Raw genomic sequence first — 22,980 nt, forward strand, 5'->3', positions numbered from 1 at the left:
ATCATATACTGCATATGCAATATGCAAACATCGGACGATAATATAATAATCACTGTTTTAGAAATATCGACGGATGAATTTCACTCATGAAATGATCACCCTCATTTCACCATCTCATTACTGGGATGACTGATGAATCACTTTCCCTTCAATGCAACATAAAGTCAAATGTTTCTTAATGGAGCCCTTCAGATGTCATCAAACCTCCATGTGGAGAATCATCATTTATGGCTTGTCATGAATCACCAATTAAAGAAACTCCCACACTAAGGTCTCATAATTGCTACGGGATGACTTTACATCAAAATGTGACGATTTATCGCCCACAGTGTTGAAATTTACTGCCCTCGCTAAACCTGTTGTTGGGCCTTAAATCATTGACCTTAAGTGTCAGAAGCCCCTGTGTGATGAGTGTCGGTGGTGACAATGAGCTCGGAGCGTTCCTCCTTTACAATAGCAGGGGGGTGGATAGAACTGGTGTGTATGGATACACACACACACACACACACACACAACCCACACACACAAACCTCCTCCTCCTCCCTGTTATTAAATTTGCCTGTTAATTTTCTCTAAGGGTTTGGTGTAATTAATGGACCAGTTTAGAACGGCCAGCGAGACCCAAGCCGCCGTCACTATCCTCGTCCCTGCGGTCAGTCATGAAGGGCCACTCCAGAGGCCCAATGGGGTCCCCTCAGCGCGGGCGCCAGGCCCTGTCAGTCACTTGCCCACCCTGGGACTGTGGCCCTGTCCATCAGGAATGGAGCGATAGAAAGATGGAGGCAGGGAGGGACAGCGTGGTCGGCCATGGCGGTGTTCCCCCTCAAGTGGCTGTGGCTGTGCTCATTACTGCCCATTTACATTTCATCAGCAGGCCAGCTAGCCCTGCGCTGTTAGCACCACCGACTCATTAGCACTAAGGACGGAGGGGGGGGCAAGGAGAGAGGGAGGAAGAGTGAGGTGTGCAAAGGCCTCGGGCATCCAGGATCTAAAATACACCAGAGGGAGGTTTCAGAAAAAGAGCAGAGAGAGAGAGAGAGAGAGAGAGAGAGAGAGGTCGGCCATTGTGTCTGATCAGATAAAACAGAGAGGAAAGGAGGAGGGATTTAAATCGATATGTAATAACGTCTCTGGCCCTGCCCTTTCCTGGATGAGTAAGAGCATGAGAGTCTCTGTCAGTGGTTTGCTGCATTTACACACAAACAAATGATCTGCTCTTTGTGATGGTGCACATCTCATCTCCCTGCATGCCCATCGGTTGAAACATGACGTCACGCCAATGAAAACTGTGCTTCTCCAAATCTGGTGATTTCTGAAGATATTTGAATTGAAGGATTACGTTTTCCTTTTGGGTTTAGTGAATACTTCTGCTTGCTAAGCTAAACAAACCATTAACAAAAACAATAGATTTTCTTCACTTCGTCACAAAGCTGAAAATGGGCCTTTCATAGGTCACATCTATGACAGCATGTTTAAAATATGATTTCATGCTGTATGATTTTAGGCCTCACCTGACAGAAACATTTTTGGTTCCAAATATTCGCAAGATAGACGTTTAACAGAACCCAGAAATCTTACACGACCTTTGACCTTCTCATAGTGTGGTTGACTCCATAAAAACACAATTTGCCTTTGTCTCATTACTTTGAAATACTGATTTCTATACACACTGGTGCTTCCTAGTTTGAAATAGGGTTAACTTGTCATTATATTTGCATTAAACTGCACATTCAGCATCAATAAATGTTATAAATTCAAGAATACTTGAAAGCTATATAGATTTCAAACCACTGACATTCTATAAAATCAATGTTAGTGATTATTTCATCGGATATAATCTGGGGTTCACAGTTAGGGGTTTCTGTTTGTATTGCACACACTCCATGCACACATAACACATGATAGATACATAAAGTGTTTTAACTCTGTCTGACCTTAATAAGTCAACATGAATAGTATTTCAAAAATCAATGAACGGTGCATGTACGACAGAGTTAACTGTGCCAGAATGTTTGTTTATCAAGAAGCGAAGCGTTCACTTTCAGTGTCCGGTCTCACCAGTCACCCTGCAGACGCCACAGACTTGGCTATAGGTGGTGAGGTGGGGTGTGGGGGGTCAGAGATTCCTCTTAACTACAGACACCAGAGGGAGAGAGAGAGAGAGAGAGAGAGAGAGAGAGAGAGTAAAAACAGTGACAGAAAGTAAGGTGGTGGTGGGGGGGCAGAGAGAGAGAGAGAAGATCTATAACAGGATATGAGATTAAATACAGTATGTCTGCCCTCTTCTGGTCACCACCGCCACCATCCACACTGACAGTCCCCACTGGTGGGGTCGGGGGGGTCCAAGAGTCGAGCAGGAGAAGATGCAAGAGGTAGAGGGATAGAAATATAGAAGAGGAGGTGATGAAAAGCAAGACACAGATGAGAAGGAAAGAAGGCATACTGAAGAATATACTGTACTGGCACATAGCTGACCTATAAAACAGATTATACATTTGTCTAAGCACAACACTAAATCATGAAGCAATTCCCATTACTACCGCTTATCTTGTGTAACCCCTCATCATAACAATTAAAATTGTTTGTTTGTGCTGTGGTTATTATCCTATTCCCTTGACATATCCCTGCAGAAATTATAATTTCATATTATGTACCTCATTTACTGTTAATATTAATCCAATATCATGTGAAATGACATTTCCAAGTGACGAAAAAAACTCCATGATATTCAAAATGTAATTAAACAGCGCTGCCATATCCTGCTATTTTCATGATTATTAAACCAATGGCGTGATTACGGGGTGGAAAAAAAAAGAAAAGGAAATAACAAAATGGAAATGGTTCGCCACTGTTTCTTGACTGACAGCATTGTTTCTAATCTCATTAGCGACAGGAAATTGACTGCAAATGATGAGTGCACATTCCTAATATTGCTAATTTACTTTTAGCGCGCCGGGTGTTTCTTCAGCACCCGGTGTGTATTTGTTAGCCGTAATTGCCACGGCTCTGACAAAAGGACAGTCGGTGAATGACACATAAACCGGGTGTGTATGTATGTGTGGGGAGGTTCGCGTGCATGTGCGAGAGTGAGTGTGTGTTTGTGCAGGAGCAGCTCTGTGTGTGAAGTAGTTTATACATAAATGTGTATGTGTGCATTCTCTTGGGGCCCACCTCTGCCTCCAGGTGCTATTGGGGCAGGTGTGTAGCCAACAGGCAGCAGAGATGGCTAGTTAGCCAACTCAGAGGTGAGAGGTTTAGTCTTAGAAGAGCTAGTTAGTGGTAGGCAGGATTAAGCTCTTTATGTCAATAGCAGATGACTCCTTATTCTTCTGCGCTGGTTCAGGTTTGTTTGGAAAAATTCAAAAATTGGTCCCACTGAGGTACGCACATTTTGTGGTTCTTTCTAGGCCTCGGGCAGCAATCCGAGGCAATGTGCTTTAGATGGGAAAACCTGTCAACAATTATAACAATGTTTCTTTTCTCCGGTTATTCACAGACCTACATTGGAACCACATTACTCACAATCAATTGATCTGACTCTACATCCTTGTGAGGGTCAAAAAAGGACATCTCCACTTTATCAGAAAGTCTACGTTAGAATTGCACAAAATAATCCCATTCTTATTGAATAAAACTTATTTAATAGTGCCGAAATAGACAGACAGACTAAACTGAAAAAGCTTGTTTTTTTCCACTCATGTATGAACTTGTAATATTGTTTTCCATTCATGCCAGTTCCACTGTAATGTCTCCTTGGCCAGTGTAAAAGAGATGTCAATCCCACTGTGACATATGGGTAAATAAAGATTAAATATGAACGAAAAAAGTGAAAATATCGATTTGGTACAGGGTTTATTTCTGAGAGTACAGTTACACGTCTGATGTGATAGCGAGTTGCTGTGCCAGGGAGTACCAGCGGGTCTGCGTTTGGTCCGCGGTTTACTATGTTTTTGATACGGTGCCAGTGTGTGTGTAAGTGTGCCAGTGAATGAGTGCATCCACCTGCTTTTGTGTTCATCTGTCTGCTTGCGTGTTCATGTGCGCACTGTACATGTCTGGCCGATTGTGCATGTGCCTGCTCGCCTTTGTGCATGTATTTGTGCTTGCTTGCCTCTCTCTGTGTGTGTGTGTATGTGTGTGTGTGTGTGTGTGAGTGTGTGTTCCCCTGGGCTTTCAGGGTAAGCCTTCGTGGCCTTGTGCTCCTCATCAGACTCTGTGTCTGGGGGCATGGCTGTAGGGTGGGCCTCCACCGCGGGGACCCTGGGACCGATGGGGGACAATCACTGCTGCCTCATAGCTGCGAGGAAGGAGACAGACATGGATGAAAAGAGAAAAAAAAAAGAGCATGAATTCTGTTTACTTTTTTTTTTTTTTTTTTTTTTTTTTTTTTTTTTACTCCTCTCCATCCTTTTTTGCCCTAATCCCTCCTTTCCTCTCCGTAAGGATCTGCGAGGAGTTTCACAAGATATCACCTTTCACAAGGTTGTGTTTTGTGTGTGTCTTATTATGTATTTTAAGGGAATCTTCTGTCAACACTTCCTCATCTCCTCTGGTCACATGATCTGGGTCTGTCACACAGCAGGGCAGGCTTTTTCCTGTGAAACAGCTCTAGAAGGATAAACCTTACGTTCCAACAAAAAAAAAATCTATCACTCAAGTATTGACAAGGGGGATATTTTACATTTTTGTTGTTACCTGCAACTATTAGCTGGATTACTTAATAATTGCATGCAAAAAAATAAAGATGATGATGATGGAGATATTAAGTTGACTATAAAGTAATTTTCACTTTCCGGAGTGTGATTGGAATAATTTCAACATTGATTATACAGTTTATGATAATTGGAATTATGTTTGTGCAATCTGGATTTCAAATTTGTTCTTGTAGTTTTGAATAATCAATCAAGTAATCACCAACAACCCAATGCTATGTGTTTTTCATTAACCGTACCATTTGCCATGAGCATTTAGTTGCATTGCTATAAGGTTCGAGTCATTTATTGCTGTTCCAATTTTAATAAATTACATCTATACTGTGTATGTATCCCAACCGGTAGATATGAGCCACTTGTTATGTCTATATTTGTTTTTATTTATTTTTATAATGTATATATTGGTGTTTTAATATTATTATTATTATTATTATTATTATTATTATTATCATTATTATTATTATTAATATTATTATTATTATTTTATTTTATTTTATTTTTTATTTTTTATTTTTTATTTTTCAAAAATTAAACAACTATGTTCAATATTTCATAAATTATCATAGTAAGTCTTTCCATTCATGATTTAAGGTTCGGACATATAATTAATGTACTCTGGACACAAACACAGAACTAGATGCCATATTGCTAAAAACTACATGCCAAATTCTCAATTTGACCTCCTATACACTAATAGTTTCTCCGCTGTTGTTTATAAACAAATAATTTGCAGGCGGTTGCTCTTACTCTCTGGCATGAGAAATGGCCGTTGTTGCTAATGATGTTCTATGCAAACAACGTAATAAGGCAGGTTAATCAGGCCGGCATGATTTTCTATTAGCTGTGTTTACTCAGTCTGCGAGGACTTCGGGGGCTGGTTTCATCTCAATAACAAAGGATCAGACTCAAGGCTCTGACATTTGTTGCTGAAATCCACAATGGGAGCCAGAGACAAACTATGATAAACTGCAGGGTGATGTTCCCGCTCTGCTCTGCTGAGAGCAGCCGTGCCAGTGACAGGCCCGTAGGTTTGAGATAGAATCTGATCTTTCACAAACATCTTGCCAAAAAAAAACTGTTTTGCAACATGATAGGTAATAATGTGAATGAGCGAAGCATAGCCCTGAAACAATTGTGTTGAAACCGAATATGTGAAATGATTGCTCCTCATTGTACAAGCTGTCATAACGTAAAAGATGACTTTTGTCTATAAACTATAAATTCACTCTCATCCCATGACCTCATTTAATTATCTACCTTCTCAGTATCTGCCTTTTGTTATGTGTTGGACGCAGCATTTGTTGTCGCTCTTTGACTTTTGAAAGTGTTTCAAAAGTAACACAATTACAAAGCGCTGCTCTCTGACACATGACAGATTCAACCGCACACTCGTCAATTCTTCTTTACGCCGCACCCTGCCGCCTTCACAATGGACTACATATCTCAACCGGTGAGTTCACCCAGATCGGATTACCTGCTCCCTTCCTTCAGTGAGAAGAAAAGTAGATTTCACCTTTGACCTCTGTGCTCTCTTGACAGGTGTCACACACATCAACGTTAGGTAAGGTTCAACTTCATGCCGCATAGTTCTGTGTTTCTTTTAATACCAGAGACAAGGACTTTACCGCAGTCTAAGCTGCAGCGAAACAGGTTCAAAGGCATGCACTGATTGCTGAGAAAACGGTACATTTAGAATAATAAGTCAGGTTAATAACTGGATGATTTTGCTACCTCTAATGCTAGTGTAGTTGGATATATTGTATATATTAAATATTCACAAAATATAGACTATTTTGTTCTATTGTAATTTACTCTTCTCTTTACTCAAGTTTATGTGTATGTGTTTGATGTTATAATATCGCTTAGACTCCAGGAAAAATAAGATCAGATACAAGCAGGTACTGAGACATTTAAAGTTTGTTTATATGTAATATATACAGTATATACAACCAGCAGCCAATTAGCTTAGCTTAGCATAAAGACTGGAACCAGGGGGGAACAGCTAGCCTGGCTCTGTCCAAAAGAGCGACCCATGGGATGATTTGTCATTTTCACATTCTGTTTTTTGTTCAGATTAGGGCTGGCTGATATGGAGAAAAAACAAATATCACAATATTTTTAACCAAATATCTCGATATTTATATTTTAAATTGTAGGATATTAGTGTTTTTACAAAATATTTACACCATGAGGTTTTTGTAATAATCATCAGTAATATGGATATAATGTTGGAGTGGGTAAAGGCAAATAATAGAACAGCTAGAACAGTCTGGTAAGGCAAGAAAAATACATCACTTCACTTAAAACCTGGAAAAGACAACACTTATGCCATATTATGATACTGCGATATCCAAAATCAAAGTCGATATCTAGTCTCATACCATGATATCGATATAATATTGATATATTACCCGGCCTTAGTACAGATTAAACACGGATAAACAACTTGTTAATCAGGGAACTTTAGAGCCAGACTAGCTGTATCCCCCTGTTTCAAGTCTTTATGCTAAGCGGACCGCTGCTTGTTATAGCCTTACATTTCATGGACAGATAATGAGAGTGGTATCAATCCTCTACCTCTTAGCAATAAAGCGAATAAGCGACCAGTATCAACCTAATAGCATTACCACTGAGTGACACAGTAGGAGTTCCTCTTGTCAGGGAGAGAGGGATGAAAGGCAGGAGGGAGTGTGTGTGTGTGTGTGTGTGTGTGTGTGTGTGTGTGTGTGCACATGCATGTGAGTGGGTACATAGGGTTGGGTTGGGGTGGGGTGGGGGGGTGGTGTGGTGGAGGGGTCAGCGAGATGTAAAAACTCAAAAGACAAAAAGGGTGTGTGTCATGTGCCATAACGGCGACCGCTCATCTGCTTTTGGACGGTGGAGAAGAGACAGCAGAGACAGAGACGGACAGACCGACAGAAGGAGAGAGAGACAGAGAGAGAGAGAGAAGGAGGGATGATCAAAAGGATTGCAGCCATAATGATGAGGCCTCTGACTGGACGGACGCTGTCTCCATCCAGTTTGCTCTCATCAATGTCAATGCTCCTCTGACAGACACGGTGCGGCAAGCAGGAGATGGATGCCTTACTTGCACTCATACACTCCTGTCTGCCCACACACACACACACACACGCACACACACACATACACACATTTTGACATCACACCAATGCCTGTCTGCATAAGCTATAGCACAACGCTAATGATGGCGAACGTACATTTTTGTTTGGTGTTGTGTGATTGATTACTAATTTGTCACTCCAATCAGGTAACTACTCCTGTAAGTAAATCCTGAATTGTTTGCAGCTAGTTTTCTTTTAATTAAAGGACTTCTTCTGTCTCTGAACTCTGAAGCACCCATGAAAATGAAAACAAACTTTTTTCTTTTTTTTCAGACAGGATGATAGTAACCAGATCCTGTCTGTTGGGATGACACAACACAGTATCTTTCACCTGATCCTCAGATCCATGTCAATAGGGACGTACTCTGGAAATCCCCGTCACCCTATACTGTCATGTATACCTACGGCTACTGCCACATCCCTACTGTCACACACACTGACTGGGAGTGAAAGTAAATGTGCAGGATTAAAAGTCCCTGCATTGCTAATGACAAAATAGTACTTAAATTGTTTGCTAAATTGCATGCGATACATAATATGGTAATTGGATCCACCGTACTTTGTGTTAAAGGGAAAAGAGTACAGTGCAAAAGGTCAACAACAGGACGAAAGTACCTCACATCTTTGTGATACTACTGACACATTCTTCTAATCCCCTTAAGCAAGTATTTCAATACACAAGTCTATCAATAGAATCTATGTGTGCCAGTAAAACCAGACTTTTCTGGGCAATACTTCCTTACAAGTCACTGCATAATGTATAACATAAGCAATGTCTTAATTATTCATGCATTTATGTAGTGTTACATTAAATGAACATGTAGTATGTGTGACCCTGGGGCCATGAAAATCATTCAGAACTTGTTGCAAAATCAAAAAACTTAATATTTGTGAATCAGTTTTGACCTTATTATGTACTAGGGAATATGGTGAAGTGCACTACTAGTTTAAGGTGGGTGTGCTGTGTGCAGGATGGTGTTGAGTCATGGGTGGATCGATTTAAGGAATAAGAAAGCAGACAGATATGACCTTCTGAATTACCAACATACTTCAGTACTTGATCCAGGGGTTACTGGTACTGGTGAGAGGATACAGGCTAATGTTTGAGTAATAGATCCATGAGTTTGAAGCCTTATTCGACACAAAAACGCTACACAATACTCTGAGACAGGATTTTATGTTACCACAGCAACCAACATGTTAGCCGCAATCACGAGGTAAACAGTAGAATTACGCTGTTCACATTACAAAATACTTTGCATGTATTTTGATTGGCAAATGCAGCACCTTGAAGGACATTGCAATGCACTGCATCAAAAGGTGATCCAGGTTCAACTTTTTTTTGCTGTGTGTTTTTATTTTATTTATTTATGAAATGGATAAAAGGGACGTAATTTTTTTTTTTAAGGGTACAAAATCCAGCCTTACTGTGATTCCATTCTAACTTTGAAAATGAAATTCGATGCGGCTGGACATTAAATTGCTTTACATGCACTACATACAAACATGGTGGCTTCTTTTAGAGAAAACCTACCAGACATTGGATGCACAGAACAACAAATATAAAAGCCTTCAAAAGCACTGAATCCCTATTGTGTTTTATTAACCAGAACTGTGCTGTGGATCCCTCACAGTATCAACTCGACCTGCTTGGATTCAGCCTGTTTAACTTCAACAGCTTTTCAAGAGGAGATTTCCCAGCCCTGATAGACACCGTCAATAAAGCGCGCTCCCATAATGAAGTGCCGTTTAGCATTAGCCATTCATAGCTTCAAGTGGGAAGCATAACATCCCACGGGTCGCTTTCACTCTCAAACCACAATAATGGCACTTTCATTTAACCCCTTAATATATGTTAATCCAGGGATGTCAATGGGTTCTCTTAACACTCATGCACAGGCCGTCGGGGGCCGAGAGGCCGGCGAGGAACGAGCCGAACACACAGACAAAGGCTGGCTTTAAAGACGGCCCTGATATTTGATTTAATAAGAGAGCCTTCCTTAAAACAAAGGCACATTGTTGGTTCTTGGCTCTGTGTGCTATGTGTGTGTGTGTGTGTGTGTGTGTGTGTATATATGTGATGGAGAGAGGGTTGCATGTATGACTGCATGTGTGTTTGTGTGAGTTTTATCCACCCACTTGCTGGTCTGCCCGGGCCCTCTGTTTGTTTCACTTCTCCTGGCTGGGTTGCCAGTTTGGGAGACTGCGTGCCTCAAACGGCCAGCAGAAGGGTTTAAAGATAGGGTGGGGAGAGGGAAAGTGATGAATATGTAGGGCCCATTGAAATGAAAATCCCAGCAGCCCCTGGAGACCGGGGCTTAGAAGTCATTGCCGAAGGGATCTCCATCTGCTTTTACCTTTAGCTTCTTCTATCTATCTATCTATCTAGCTATCTATCTAGATATCTATCCGTGAGGTGGCAGAGGTTGGTTTACATGTCTGCAGTCACACACATAGTGCTGTGCAGGTATGTAAATATATGCATATACTGTTTGTGTGTGTGTGTGTGTGTGTGTGTGTGTGTGTGTACGTTTACTGTAGTATATGTCTCATGGAGGCCTGAGTGGTGCCTGGCTTTGACAGAGGCAGCCCGCAAATCAGGAGTAAATCAGGACCCGGGGGCATGCCGGCTTCACTGAGGGGGAAGTGAGACATATTCACTGAGACCAAATCAGCCTTAATCTGGCCTCAGAGAACCCCGTATACCACTGACCCAACAACCAACAACCAACCCAGCCACAAACACAGGTTGTCTGTGTGCAGGAAGTTCTCCCACATCGTTCATAGCTATACCTACAAAAAGTTAATTCACTGTAATTTGTGTAATATCCCCAAAACAAATTTCTATGGGATCCACGTAATGGTTAACCAGGAAGTATAAAGATCGACAATCACCGTGTAGGGAGGAGGTCAGGATGTATGTAAGGGTAAAAAAACACTAGATTTTTGCCCAGGAGGCCGGTGTTCGAACCCCGTGTGAAAACAGAAGTCAGCATTGATTTATTTGTCACGTAACTTCCGTACTTAAATTACACCAATTCCGGTGTTATTTTAACCCAAACCACGATCATTTCCTAAACCTAACAAAGTAGTTTTGTTGCCTAAACCTAACCAAGTCGATCTTTTCTTAAACCTAACTAAGTAGTTTTCTTGCCTAAATCTAACTAAGTAGTTTTGTTGCTAAAACCTACCCAAGTCAATCTTTTCCTAAACTTGAGTAGATTTGTAACCTAAACATAACCAAGTCGATCTTTTCCTAAACCTAACTAAATAGTGTTGTTGCCTAAACCTAACCAAGTTGTTTCCTGTCAAGACAGAAGTTTATTTTGAAAAGTCTGGAGCGGAAATTGACACGTCCGTCACGTGTCGCTGGACATTCGTAGGAAAACGCACAAAACATGAGGAATAACTTTTCGTAAGATATCTCATGAACCATTGTATGAGGATACTTTGCTGTGTGAATTGTGTGTCCTTAGATGAACTTTCCATTTTACCGCATACTTGGACTCCAACAAAAGCCAGTTAAAACAGATTATGGTCGTGTTACTGTAAAGAGACAGGTGCTTCACTGAAATCAAACCTCTCAACGACCCCCCTCACTGAACAGTAAACCGCCTGCACAGTGGTTGTGTATTTAGACAACGCTGACAGACAATGACATGTACAAGACTAAAACTGGCTCACAGACTGTCTGCAATAAAAAATGCCATCACCCAGACATGATGAAATGACGAGGAAACAGACGATATAAGAGGCTTTAGATTAACTGTATATTCAACATTTCCTAAACACCTGCAATAATACCTGCTTTCCCTGAAAAGTGCGGAGGTGTTTGGAAGAGCAGCATGGTTGCTTTGGACTGATATCTTTGTTTCTACCTCTCCTTAAACCGAGGCACAGTTGGGAAGAAGACAGACATGATACATACAGGATTGAGTTGTAAAGGATACATCTTGCTTTCAAAAGGATGGATGGGTATGGTGAGACATACAGTACTATGCAGGCTCATTGTACAGCTTAGTATTTGTTTGACTGCCAACTGAACAGGTTCTGCAGTTCCATCCAACTGCTTTTGAGTTTCCTTGGCTCCGAAGTATCAACGTATCGCATCAAAGCAATAATAGCCCACATCCTTAGAAGTCCCTCACTTCTCTTTGATGGCAAAATGCAGTGTTTGCTTTCTAAGATCTCATCACAGCCTCAGTTTTACATGAAATTAAATGAAAATGCTCATCTTTCGGAGGTTGCGTCTGGTTAGCAAAAGTTTTACACATGGGTGGGGTATTTATGTGTCAACAAGGCCATGATAAAAAAAAGTTTTTTATTTCCTATTAAAAGCAAAAAATAAGAATAACATTTGGGTTGAATCTTCTCAGATGGAAACAGGATATCACTGTCAAAACACATATTGGTGTAGCTAATGAGATAAGAAGTATTTGAATTAGATAACACAATAAATATTACGGCTAGGATTTCATTCCATTTAGGAATTCAATACTATCACGATATTTGGGTGCAGATTCGATGTGTATTGCAATTTTTAAGTATTGCGATACTACAAGAATTGCGATTCGATATTACGATTTATTAACTTTTTAACACTAGACCATGTGAAAAAGTTAAATCATACACTTCTAGGGACTTTTACTTTGGAAAATATCTAAATTGATACAGTAAAAAGGTTTGATTTTCAGCATGTATGTAGTCAGAGATATCCTGAAGTCAGATATATCAGTCATTGTCAGGCATTATTCATATTTTTTCCAGCAACCCAAAAATCAAAGAATAAAGTAATTTCCATCACAAATTAGTGGTATGTTCTTTTTAATTTATAAGGGGCATGTAATGTTTTATACTTCTTATGATAAAATAATAAAAACAAATCAATTTTATTTCTATATACTGTATGTATTTTGTATATACAGTTCCCTTCTTTAACACCTTATTTTGAAAACCGGACATATTCACACGTGTAAACTTCCGCTAACTTTGCCAAGTCCGTCACTAGCTCTCCCGTTAGCTCGATTCTCTTTATACATCCATGGTCGGCTCCATCGGGGCTGTTTGAATGCATTTAACATAAATGTCAGCATATGGGTGCAGTACAGTCGTAGCATCGGCCGCATGTTACCGAAATACGATAACGTTTCCTGTCCATGACAGAGTTAGCATGCATCTTTAGCCATATCTAGCTTTGCTTTTCGGGGCAATGTGTGAAACCCAAAGTGTTTCCATACTTTACTGTATGTGTAGTGTTTACCACTTTGGATTTGAAATGTGATTTTGCAGGTCATATCCACGTTGAACCTTCGTCGTTTTCTACTTTTTCGTTGCGGCCAACCGCGGTTTGTTTTGGTTGACAGATACGGAACGGATATGACGTCACGTTACACAGACTATAACAATAAAAGCAGCAACTTCCTTCTACCTCCGCAATGAGTCAAATTAATCTATTTCAAAATCTTAAAAGAAAATTGCAATACATAGGTGAATAATTTTTTTTCCCACTCCTAATATAAATATAAATATCCAGCTGAGAAGTGAGTGAGTGTGTAAGAACCTTACTGTAAAAATAAAACATTAAAAAGATGCTGCTCCAAGTCAACATGATTGCTGTAGGACTTTGATAACCACAGATCATTTGACATGTAGGTATTTACCGCTCTGATGCTAAAGGGCATATAGCATATCTCCTGACGTGGCAGTGCCAGTTTGTCGTTTCAGTCGGGCGTCAGTGGTTTTCAGCGAGCCAGGGGGCATGTGGCGAATCTGAAGGGCCTTGTGTTCGCCAGCTACCTCTCTGCCAGACACAGGCCATCCCAGGTCACCGCCACTCCACAACCAATCTGTGTCATCACCACCGCATTCTCCCACTTTCCTGACAACGTGTTACACCCCCACACCCCGATCCGTCCTCCATCGCTTTCTACCCCCTCCTTCGCCTCCTTGCTTCTCTAAATCCCCACTCACTTTCTCCTTTCAACCGTTCTCTCTCCCTCTTTTATCCTCCTCCTCACCCTCCTTTATTTTTGTAACTCTCTCCAATTTTATTCTCCTCTTAAAGCTCCTCTTCCCTTTTTTCTCTCTGCAGTATCTCATCCCTCTTCCTGTTCTCATTACTCTCCCCTTTTCCTCACGCTCTTGCTATGCTTCCTCTCTCTCTCCCTACTCTTATCCCTCCCATTCTCCAGCGCTCTCCTCACATCAGAAAGTGTTGGATTTTGACATCTGCCTGCAGGAGCAGTGACCCATGAAGTAATTAGAGGAGGAATCTCGCCTTCTCTTTCTCCCTCCCCTCGCTCCCCTCCATCTCCTCCGCTCTCTGTCTGCTCTGAGCCGAGGATCATATAAAAAAGCTGGTTATGTTTACTCCCTGATCCATCTAATTTCTGTAACGAGGGCCGAGCGGGCCTCATCTCCTTACCGCGCCACGCTTAAGCCAAGGCGTTGGGCTGGAGAGGCGCCTCAGGCCCCCGCAGGGCACTGTGGAGCCTCAACCACACCGCTCAGCCGCGGAGACGAGACTGGGACCTAACCGGATTAACTCCCAACCAGCACAGGTAGAGGGACCCTGCTTCAAACAGGCACACACACACACACACACACACATGCATACATGTGCACACAGAGCGAGATGCAACTTTACACCATTTAATGTATCATCAGAAAAAAGTGCTGGGATGAGACATCTATGTGATTATATGTGTGTGTATTTGTTTGTGTGGGTGTTGTGTGTGCGCTGCAGAGAAAATAAATAAAGTAAAAAAACTTCAGCTGCTGCAATATGAGATGAGAGAACACAATTATGAATTGCTCCGGAGCTTACGGCCACTCCGGTGATAACTCTCAAGTGCTGTGGTATCAAATTGCTAGAGCATAGAAATCCCCCCCACCCCCCTACACACACACGCACACACGCACACACACACACACACACACACACGCATATACACCCCCACCCACAATTGAAAATATTTGCCCCTGGATTGCAAATGTAATATGTAGGGTAAGGGTTGATGTATAATGCAACAAAGTGAAGTCTGAAGGCCATTCCAAAACATGACAGGCTTGGATGTCAAATGTTTTGCTGGGCATCATTAGAGTGTTTTTCCATGTCCTAATTCACAGATTATTCATTTAGAAAAGTCTTGAGGGATTTTTCTGGTTACTTTGTGTCAGCGCTGCTGGTAAACATGGTTCAGTACACCTCATAACTCAGTGTATTGTACAGTACAGTACACAGTGTTTATCGCCATTAAAAAAGGGAATAAGGAGTGGATCCATCCAGGCTGTTCTCATACACCGTTCGTAGCTATACCTATACGAAAAGTAATGCACTGTAATTTGTATACGTATATCCCACAAAATCTATTTGTATTTAATCCTTGTAATTGTGAACCAGGAAGTATAAAAGCGACAAACACTGCGCAGGGAGGAGGTCGGGATGGATGGGCGGGTCTAAAATTACTGGACTTTCGCCCAGGAAACCGATTTTCTTACCCCGCGTGAAAACAGTAGTCAACGTTGATTTGTCATGTAACTTCCGATAGAAACTAAACCAAAAGCAGGTTCCAGAAGTCAAGAAAAACTCATTAAAAATCACGAACTACAACCCTTAAACATAACCTTGCTCAATAATATGTCATGGTTTTCACCAACCCGTTCTCATTCCCAACTCGTCACATATGGACACCTGATCACGACCCCATGGCGTCACTTTTTAACTCACCAAGTACCCCTTGGTGTCACTTTAGGCAACTTAATTAGGTTTAGTAAAAAGTCATGGTTTGGGTAAAAATAAGTATGTTTGTTACGTAACTTAAGTTAAGTAGCCTATGTTCAATGTATCCTCATACAACGGTTCGTATGATATCTTACGAAAAGTTATTCCTCATTTTTCGTGCATCCTCCCAATGCAGTGTTTGTTGCTCTTTATACATCCTGGTTCACGATAATGTGGATCACATAAGACTTGATTTCATGGGATGTATACAAATTACAGTGCATTACTTTTCATAGAACGGTACATGAAAACGGCCTGCTATGTTACTTAAGTTAAAGCTTCAGTAGGCAGAACGTTTTTGGCATCATTGGACAAAAAATCCATAATAACCTTTCAGCATATTGTAATTCAAGTGTTCTGAGAGAAAACTAGACTTCTGCACCTCCTCATGGCTCTGTTTTCAGGCTTAAAAAAATCTGTTCGGTGATTCGTATTCCCCTAGAGATCTCTTTTCAGGTTATCTGTTTCATGTATTACTGTCAAGATATAGCGACCGTTTTATAAAAATAACTTTTTTTAATAATTTTTGCTCCAATCTCGCCTACTTCAGCTTTAAGGACTACAAGACATACTTCTGTAACTCAAAATAAGCCAAAGTTGACTTTTGGTTTCACACTGGACACAAACAGCGGTCTCCTAGGTGAAAGTCAATGGAGTTAGTTGAAAGCCCAGTGCATCTCATACAGATGCTAAAGTGTGACTTTTGCATCGGTATCAGATGCCGAGGGCTGTGACAAAACGTCTGTATTTGATGCTTTGGGAATGAGATCGGGCTGAAGGATGATCATTTTAAAAACTACAGTAATATTTCTGTTTTTGCCTGAATTTAATAGATACCATTTCCCACAATCCCGAAAAATCCAGGTGGGGAAAGTGCAAACAGTGCAGATGTTTTTGGGTAGATTACAGTTGTAAAGATTACATTAGAGGAGATCATGAGTGCAGAGAGACTTCACCTGGTAAAAGTATTACATAATAATAGATGACAGGTGACAGCTACAGCTCTGACTCTAGTTACTACTACTGCTATTACACAACATTACATAGAACAAAGCCATTTAGAGAGCATTGCCAGTCACAGTGTCTGACAGTGTCTCCACACATTTCCATCATGTGGGTACAAGGTGTTCTGTTTCTTCCTGCTGTGAAACAGTTTATGAAGCACTGGCATAGCTACCACGGGTGTGTGTCTCAGTCCGTCCTATCCCGTGCCCGCCCCCCCCCCCCCGACAGCTTCAGGCCAAAGACACTGGCCAGAGCAAAGCCACTCTAACCCAATTGGACCATCAATTACTACTGATTAGCCTCAAAGTAGCATCTGTCTCAGGAAGCATTTAACCAATATATTCTCCATAGTGACATACGGCAGCAGAATTAACTGTCATATGTCAGTGTGGTTTAATAGGGTTATTACATTTTTGACATGTTCAAAAGCTCGCGGTTTGGCTAATGGAATGGCGGACAGAATCCACCTGGCTGCCGCACCTCTGCATGTCTGTTTTCCATTCATGCTAAGAAATATGGAGGGAAATTGAAATGATTTAGATTGATGCTCCTTAAGCAGCAAACTAACGTGTTTAAATATTTGTTTTTTTTCATGTGGTAAGGATGTTGTTATCAAATGACAGCTAAATCTGTACGTAGTAGCATTTTTCTACAAAGACATGAGAGAAAAAAAAGCAAACAAGATTTGAACTCTTGTCATTGCCTTGATTTAGCAGTTATACCCACAGTGCCACCTGAAGAAAAAGTCTGGTCTTTATTAAATAACAAAAACTTGCAGTGCCAAATAGTTGGATTGTATTTACCTCGTAAAGCAGGGAGCTGGGAGGGTACCCAGGAGAATAGGTGTCAGTCAAGCCTATGGAGTTGGTAAAACAATCTGTCAATGTGATTTTGTGTGCATGTGTGTGCAGCTGTGTCTGCGTGCACGCGGTTTATGTGTGTATGCGTGCAATCTGTCAGTGTTTTGACAGCCATGTCACACGCCGGGGATCAGTCTCGGGGGATCCTGCGATGAGAACTCCTGATTACCCCTTCTATGCATGATTCCTATATTTAACCCCGGCAACCGTGACTTACATGTGGCACGGATGACTTGCTTCGCGGGGGGAAATTGTTTTTTGCAGCAGGTGCGGAGGGTCGTACGGGGCATGCGAAAAAAAGTTTTCAAGGTGACACGAGGCACGGTGGTGTAGCAATGACATCCTTTGCCATCTGTCTATCATTAAGGTAAGTTGCTTGGAAACAGCGTCACTCTGGCACAGAACAGTGAGCACGTCACTTAGTTAAAAAAAAAAAGGTTTTCAAAGTAAAGCTTTTGTGGGACACTGATGCTTGAATCAAGTGTTGTTTTTTCATTTAGTTTCACACAGAGAGGCTTTGGATTAAAAATGTATTGCTACAAAAGCCTTTATCTATATTAATTAGAGCTGTCAGAGATAACGCGATAATAACGCATTAACGCAACTTGAGATTTTAAGGATGTAGCGGGCTCAGTTTTAAAGGTAGAGTGAAGATACTGACATCATATGAAACTAAAAAAATAAGGAATCCATTGGTACCAACCATGTCATATTGCTTGTCACGAAAGAGCCTAAATAACGCTACAAACGTACGCTAAATTTTGGCGAGGAAAAACTGGCATTTTCAAAGGGGTCCCTTGACCTCTGACTTCAAGATATGTGAATGGAAATGGGTTCTATGGGTACCCACGAGTCTCCCCTTTACAGACATGCCCACTCTATGATAACCACATGCAGTTTGGGGCAAGTCATAGTCAAGTCAGCACACTGACACACTGACAGCTGTTGTTGCCTGTTGGGCTTGAGTTTGCCATGATATGATTTGAGCATATTTTTTTAATGTTAAATGCAGTACCTGTGAGGGTTTCTGGACAATATTTGTCATTGTTTTGTGTTGTTAATTGATTTCCAATAATAAATATATATATACATTTGCATAGAGCAAGCATATTTGCCCACTCCCATGTTGATAAGAGTATTAAATCCTTGACAAATCTCCATTTAAGGTACATTTTGAACAGATCAAAAAAATATGCGATTAATTTGGAATTAATCTCGATTAACTGTGGACAATCATGCAATTAGTTATGATTAAATATTTAATCGATTGACAGCCCTAATATTAATATGACTGTTTATTCCTGTTAATCATGCAGGCATCTTTACAGAAATGATAAAAACAAAACTCAGCCAATGAGCAGTTTCACTGCAGCTATTGGAGGTCAAGTGCCTTGCTCAAGGGTATCTCTTTAGTAATTGTTGAGGTAGCGGAGTGCATTTCTTAACCTCCAAGTTGGGAACCGAAATGGGTCAGGGGCCGCTTTCTCGTGGGTGTCCTGACGACAAAGAGCGCTACTAAGTTTTCTTGAGACTTGGACCCACGATGAGGATAAATTTCTCAAATTTCAGTTACGGCCCGAGAGCGAGCCCGATGTGGAGTATTAATGGTTCAGTAGGGGATGCACAGGGTAATATAAAACACTATGTGCTGCAGACAAAAAAAAAAACTGTGGTGGTTTTCTCTTGTGTGTGTTAATGGCAGTGGCAGGGTGACATAACATAACTCTTGATTTATAAGGCTATTTGAAATGCCATCGCTCGCGGGGCTGTACCCATAGAGCGGGCAGGGAGGATCGCTGACAGCTCACTGACTACAGGATGGTGAGACAGAAACGCCTGGTGTGTCTGTCTGTCCTCCTTATCTCCCCGTCGACCATCTTTTGTTCTGTGTCATCTGTTTCGTGCAATCTTCTGCGCGTCTCTCATCTTGCTCTCCTATACTCCTACTGCATCTTTCTTTTTATCCATTGTGGTGGCAAAGGGTCGTAGCACCGTGGGACTTTTACACTCCTCACCCATTAAGTTCAAAAGACACACTGTGATGGGAACCTTTAGGTGGAAACTAATACTTTTGGTCACCAAAGAAGTTAAAGCTCTTCAGGAAGAAAAAAAAAATGTGGGCAGCCTAATGGTGATATCCTTTCACATCACCTGCTCGCCTGTCAGCTACAGGGCATTTTTGGGAATTTTGTAATGTATAAGCCTGACATTGGGTTGATTGAATGCGACATGTTCATATAAGCAATTTTGGTATTGTGAGCTAAAAGCACCAAGTAATGGCTGAAAGAAGGGCGGGGTTAGGGGTGTAGGTTGGAGGTGTAGGTTGAGGTCAAGCACTGTAGGTATGTGCAGGTATGAGGGTAATGTATTTAGAGACACCCACCTGTTTAGCCCCCAGGACTAAGATGTAGTGGAGACAAGAGTGAGAGCAGTCCTTTAAGCATTTCAAATGCTCTATAATTATCAGTGTGTGTAAGTGTAAGTGTGTGTACTTGTTTGCCTGTAAACTAAACTTCCACAGAGAGCTAAAGCATGGACGGGGGAATTTTAAAGGGTGACACGTGAGACGTTGCACTGTGAGACGCCAAATCTCTGTAGCAGCGATAAGACAAAAGCCCAGGTGGGGTCACCTATTGTCATGCACATAAGTGGACATATACGATACCTGTATGTAAGCATGTTCACATTACCAGAGACATTTTGGAAAGCAACTGCTGTAACGTGATCACTGAAAAATAGTAGGGAACACAATATGAGGCGCAAGCAGGTTTGACTGGGTGGGAACTAAAGCAGCGCCGGTGCTCGGTAGGGGAATTCCTGAATGAAAACAGATCCCCACACTGTCAAACAGGCTCGGGTGTTTGTGTGTTTAGGTATGTTTGAAGAATGTTGCCACTGTACATTGTCATTGTCGACGGGGAAACTGATCGTCGCATTAAACAGCGAGGGAATATTAGCAAAGGAAAACAGATAGGAGTATCATTGCATTAGGAATGTGGCTCCTGAAAGAAAAACCACAAGTGCACCTTGAGATGATACTGTTTCACCGCAGCTATTTTATTTCTGACAAAACATCACTAAGTCAGCTTGGGAAGATGTCAGGTGGTCTGCATACGCCCTGCGGCCTCCCAGCTTGCTTCTGTGGAAGCTCAAAAATAACGTTTTGAGGTTATCTTCCAAGATTCTGCCAACTCAAGTATTAGCAAGTCAATCAGTTCTTTCTCAATAACAATAATAACCAATTCTTTCTCAATAACAACAATAACCAATAGTTATTATTCTGTCATAATTTTGCATAAATGGGTCACCCAGTCAGAATGAGTCACCAATTGTGTCTATTTTGGTGTAATGCCATATTGTTCAAAATCTAAAAAATAAAGTATGGGGGAAGCATCAAGTACACCATTTTTAAAAGAATTTTAAAATTGTATTTATTTACTTACTTATTCATTTGTATATGTATTCATTTTTTGGGGGGTAAGATGTTTGTTTATTTAATTATGTATTATTGCTTTAATATTATTAATGATATTTAATTTAATGTTTTCTTTTAAATTATGTTATTTTGTATTAATCATTTCCAGTGCATATTTTGAAAATCAATAAAATTTGATCAGAGCAGTTAGCCCAACTAAATTGTTCAAATGCTAAAAAATAAAAAGGGAAACATCAAATGCTTTTCTTTTTCCATCAGATCAGGTTTTTTGAATTTTTTTAATTTATATTGGGGGGAGGGGGTATTTATTTATTTATTTAAATATTCATTTCATAATTGTATTTCAATTAATGTTTCTTCTAAATTATCTAAGTTTTTGTTAATCATTTCCAATGCATATCTTGAAAGTCAATCCAATTTGATCACAATAGAAACAAAATATAAAATTTGATGTAAAATGGTCAACCAGCCAAACCAAAAATCAGCTCCTTCTTTCGGAAAATATAGTCATAATTGGCTTGGGGCTCCCTGTTATGCTTAAAAATGAGTATGTCCCACTGTGACACACAACAAAAACAAACACACAAAGCTGCACATTGTTACCCTTATTTTTGATTACAATTACACAGAATTTGGTGGTTTTCGAGCAATCTTCCAATACAAGCACGGCACCATAGTGTTGGTTATATCGGTTAAAGATGTTTGTGATGTACAAACATGGAGAAAATGCCCGAGCCAAGGACTTTGGTTAAAGTATCAACCTGTGGGAACAGAGAGTGTGTTGCCTGTAACTGTGACTCATGCAGTCTGCCATTTCTGTGGTTAGGCTAACTGCTCTGACCCCAGCATCAGTCACCATCAGCCCACAGACAGGCTCTCATTTTACCGTCTGAGGAATTCACCACCCTATTCAACGCTATAGAGCTGCTGTAAGACTATACTGCAGTAATCCAAATCAACAGTAATCCTGAATTATCTACGTGGAAAAAATTATGTGAGGTGTTGATGAAAAACATTCATCTGCTTTCATTTAAAGGCGTATGTGCATGTGCCATATTTTTTAGCACACATAACATTGTTGCTGGCCTCGCTGAGTTATTTAATTATTGTTTAAACGGGAAGCCACAGCCAAATCACAGTGATGAAAACAAATCCCTGCGCAGCCAAACATTGTTGGGGGGTTTTAAAAATTGTGTCTCACCGAAAACTCTGTTATCGGATTAAGAAGAGAAGTGCAAACAAAACACATCCTGTATAAATATGGTACATCCATGCCAGTTTGCTCGCAACATCCTGATGTTAGCCTGTGCCATGAGTCATTGCTGTCTGGGAGGTCATGTTTCAGTCAGATTAGCAGTCACCTCATGAATGACTGTTTTGCAGTAATTAAGCCCGTATAGCTTTTGACTTTATGGACTTAATGAAAACTATGATCTCACCTGATTAACTTAAACCATTACATTTATTTTTCTGTTTGTGCCAAATCCATAGGAACCCCAATACCGTCAACTCCGACTTCCCAGCTTGTGGCCCTCCCAAATCTTCTTGTATCCAAACATCTCTCCCCCCTTCGCTTTTTCTCTTTTAAACACACGGCCCTGTTATCACCCTTGCTTCCTCTCTTCCCTCCTTCCCTCTCCATCCTTTATTTTTTCAAAGCATGAGAACGGGGCCGGGGCGATTAAGGAATCCTAGCCCCGGCTAATCACCCCGGACTGGAGCACTTCCGCTGCGCTGATTACCGAGGAAACCATTAAGGAGAAGAAAGTGGCTGGATCTTTCATCCTGGTCGGCCGGGCTCAGGGGAGGTCAGAGAGGGGTGTGTTTGATAGGCCATTTACCCTTCCTGTTCTTATTATTCCAGCATTTCCTCTATCTGGACTCAACACGACTGCAGCAAGCGGACCCCGGGCCCGTCTTGCCCTCCCTCCCAGAAGGGGCTGTAATCATTGCCATACTGGTGTCCTGGACTCACTGGTACGCATGCATGACACCGCGTTGATTCACAAACACACGCAAAAACGCACACATGCACCCCTCATCACACATTCCAACTCACTTT

The 22,980-nt window shown here is 41.1% G+C and overlaps 1 long non-coding RNA gene across 3 annotated transcripts in view; it reads right to left on the bottom strand.

The window, feature by feature from the left end:
• Nucleotides 1-3,833: 3,833 nt before the first annotated feature.
• Nucleotides 3,834-22,980, bottom strand: part of LOC119480883 — a 142,452-nt gene continuing 123,305 nt past the window's right edge. For all 3 annotated transcript variants that reach the window (XR_005205022.1, XR_005205021.1, XR_005205023.1), the window contains exon 4: nt 3,834-4,297. This is a non-coding gene — a long non-coding RNA (uncharacterized LOC119480883). The remainder of the gene's footprint in view (nt 4,298-22,980) is intronic.

The sequence above is a fragment of the Sebastes umbrosus genome, chromosome 21 (genome assembly GCF_015220745.1).
Source record: "Sebastes umbrosus isolate fSebUmb1 chromosome 21, fSebUmb1.pri, whole genome shotgun sequence".
Classification (NCBI taxonomy): domain Eukaryota; kingdom Metazoa; phylum Chordata; class Actinopteri; order Perciformes; family Sebastidae; genus Sebastes; species Sebastes umbrosus.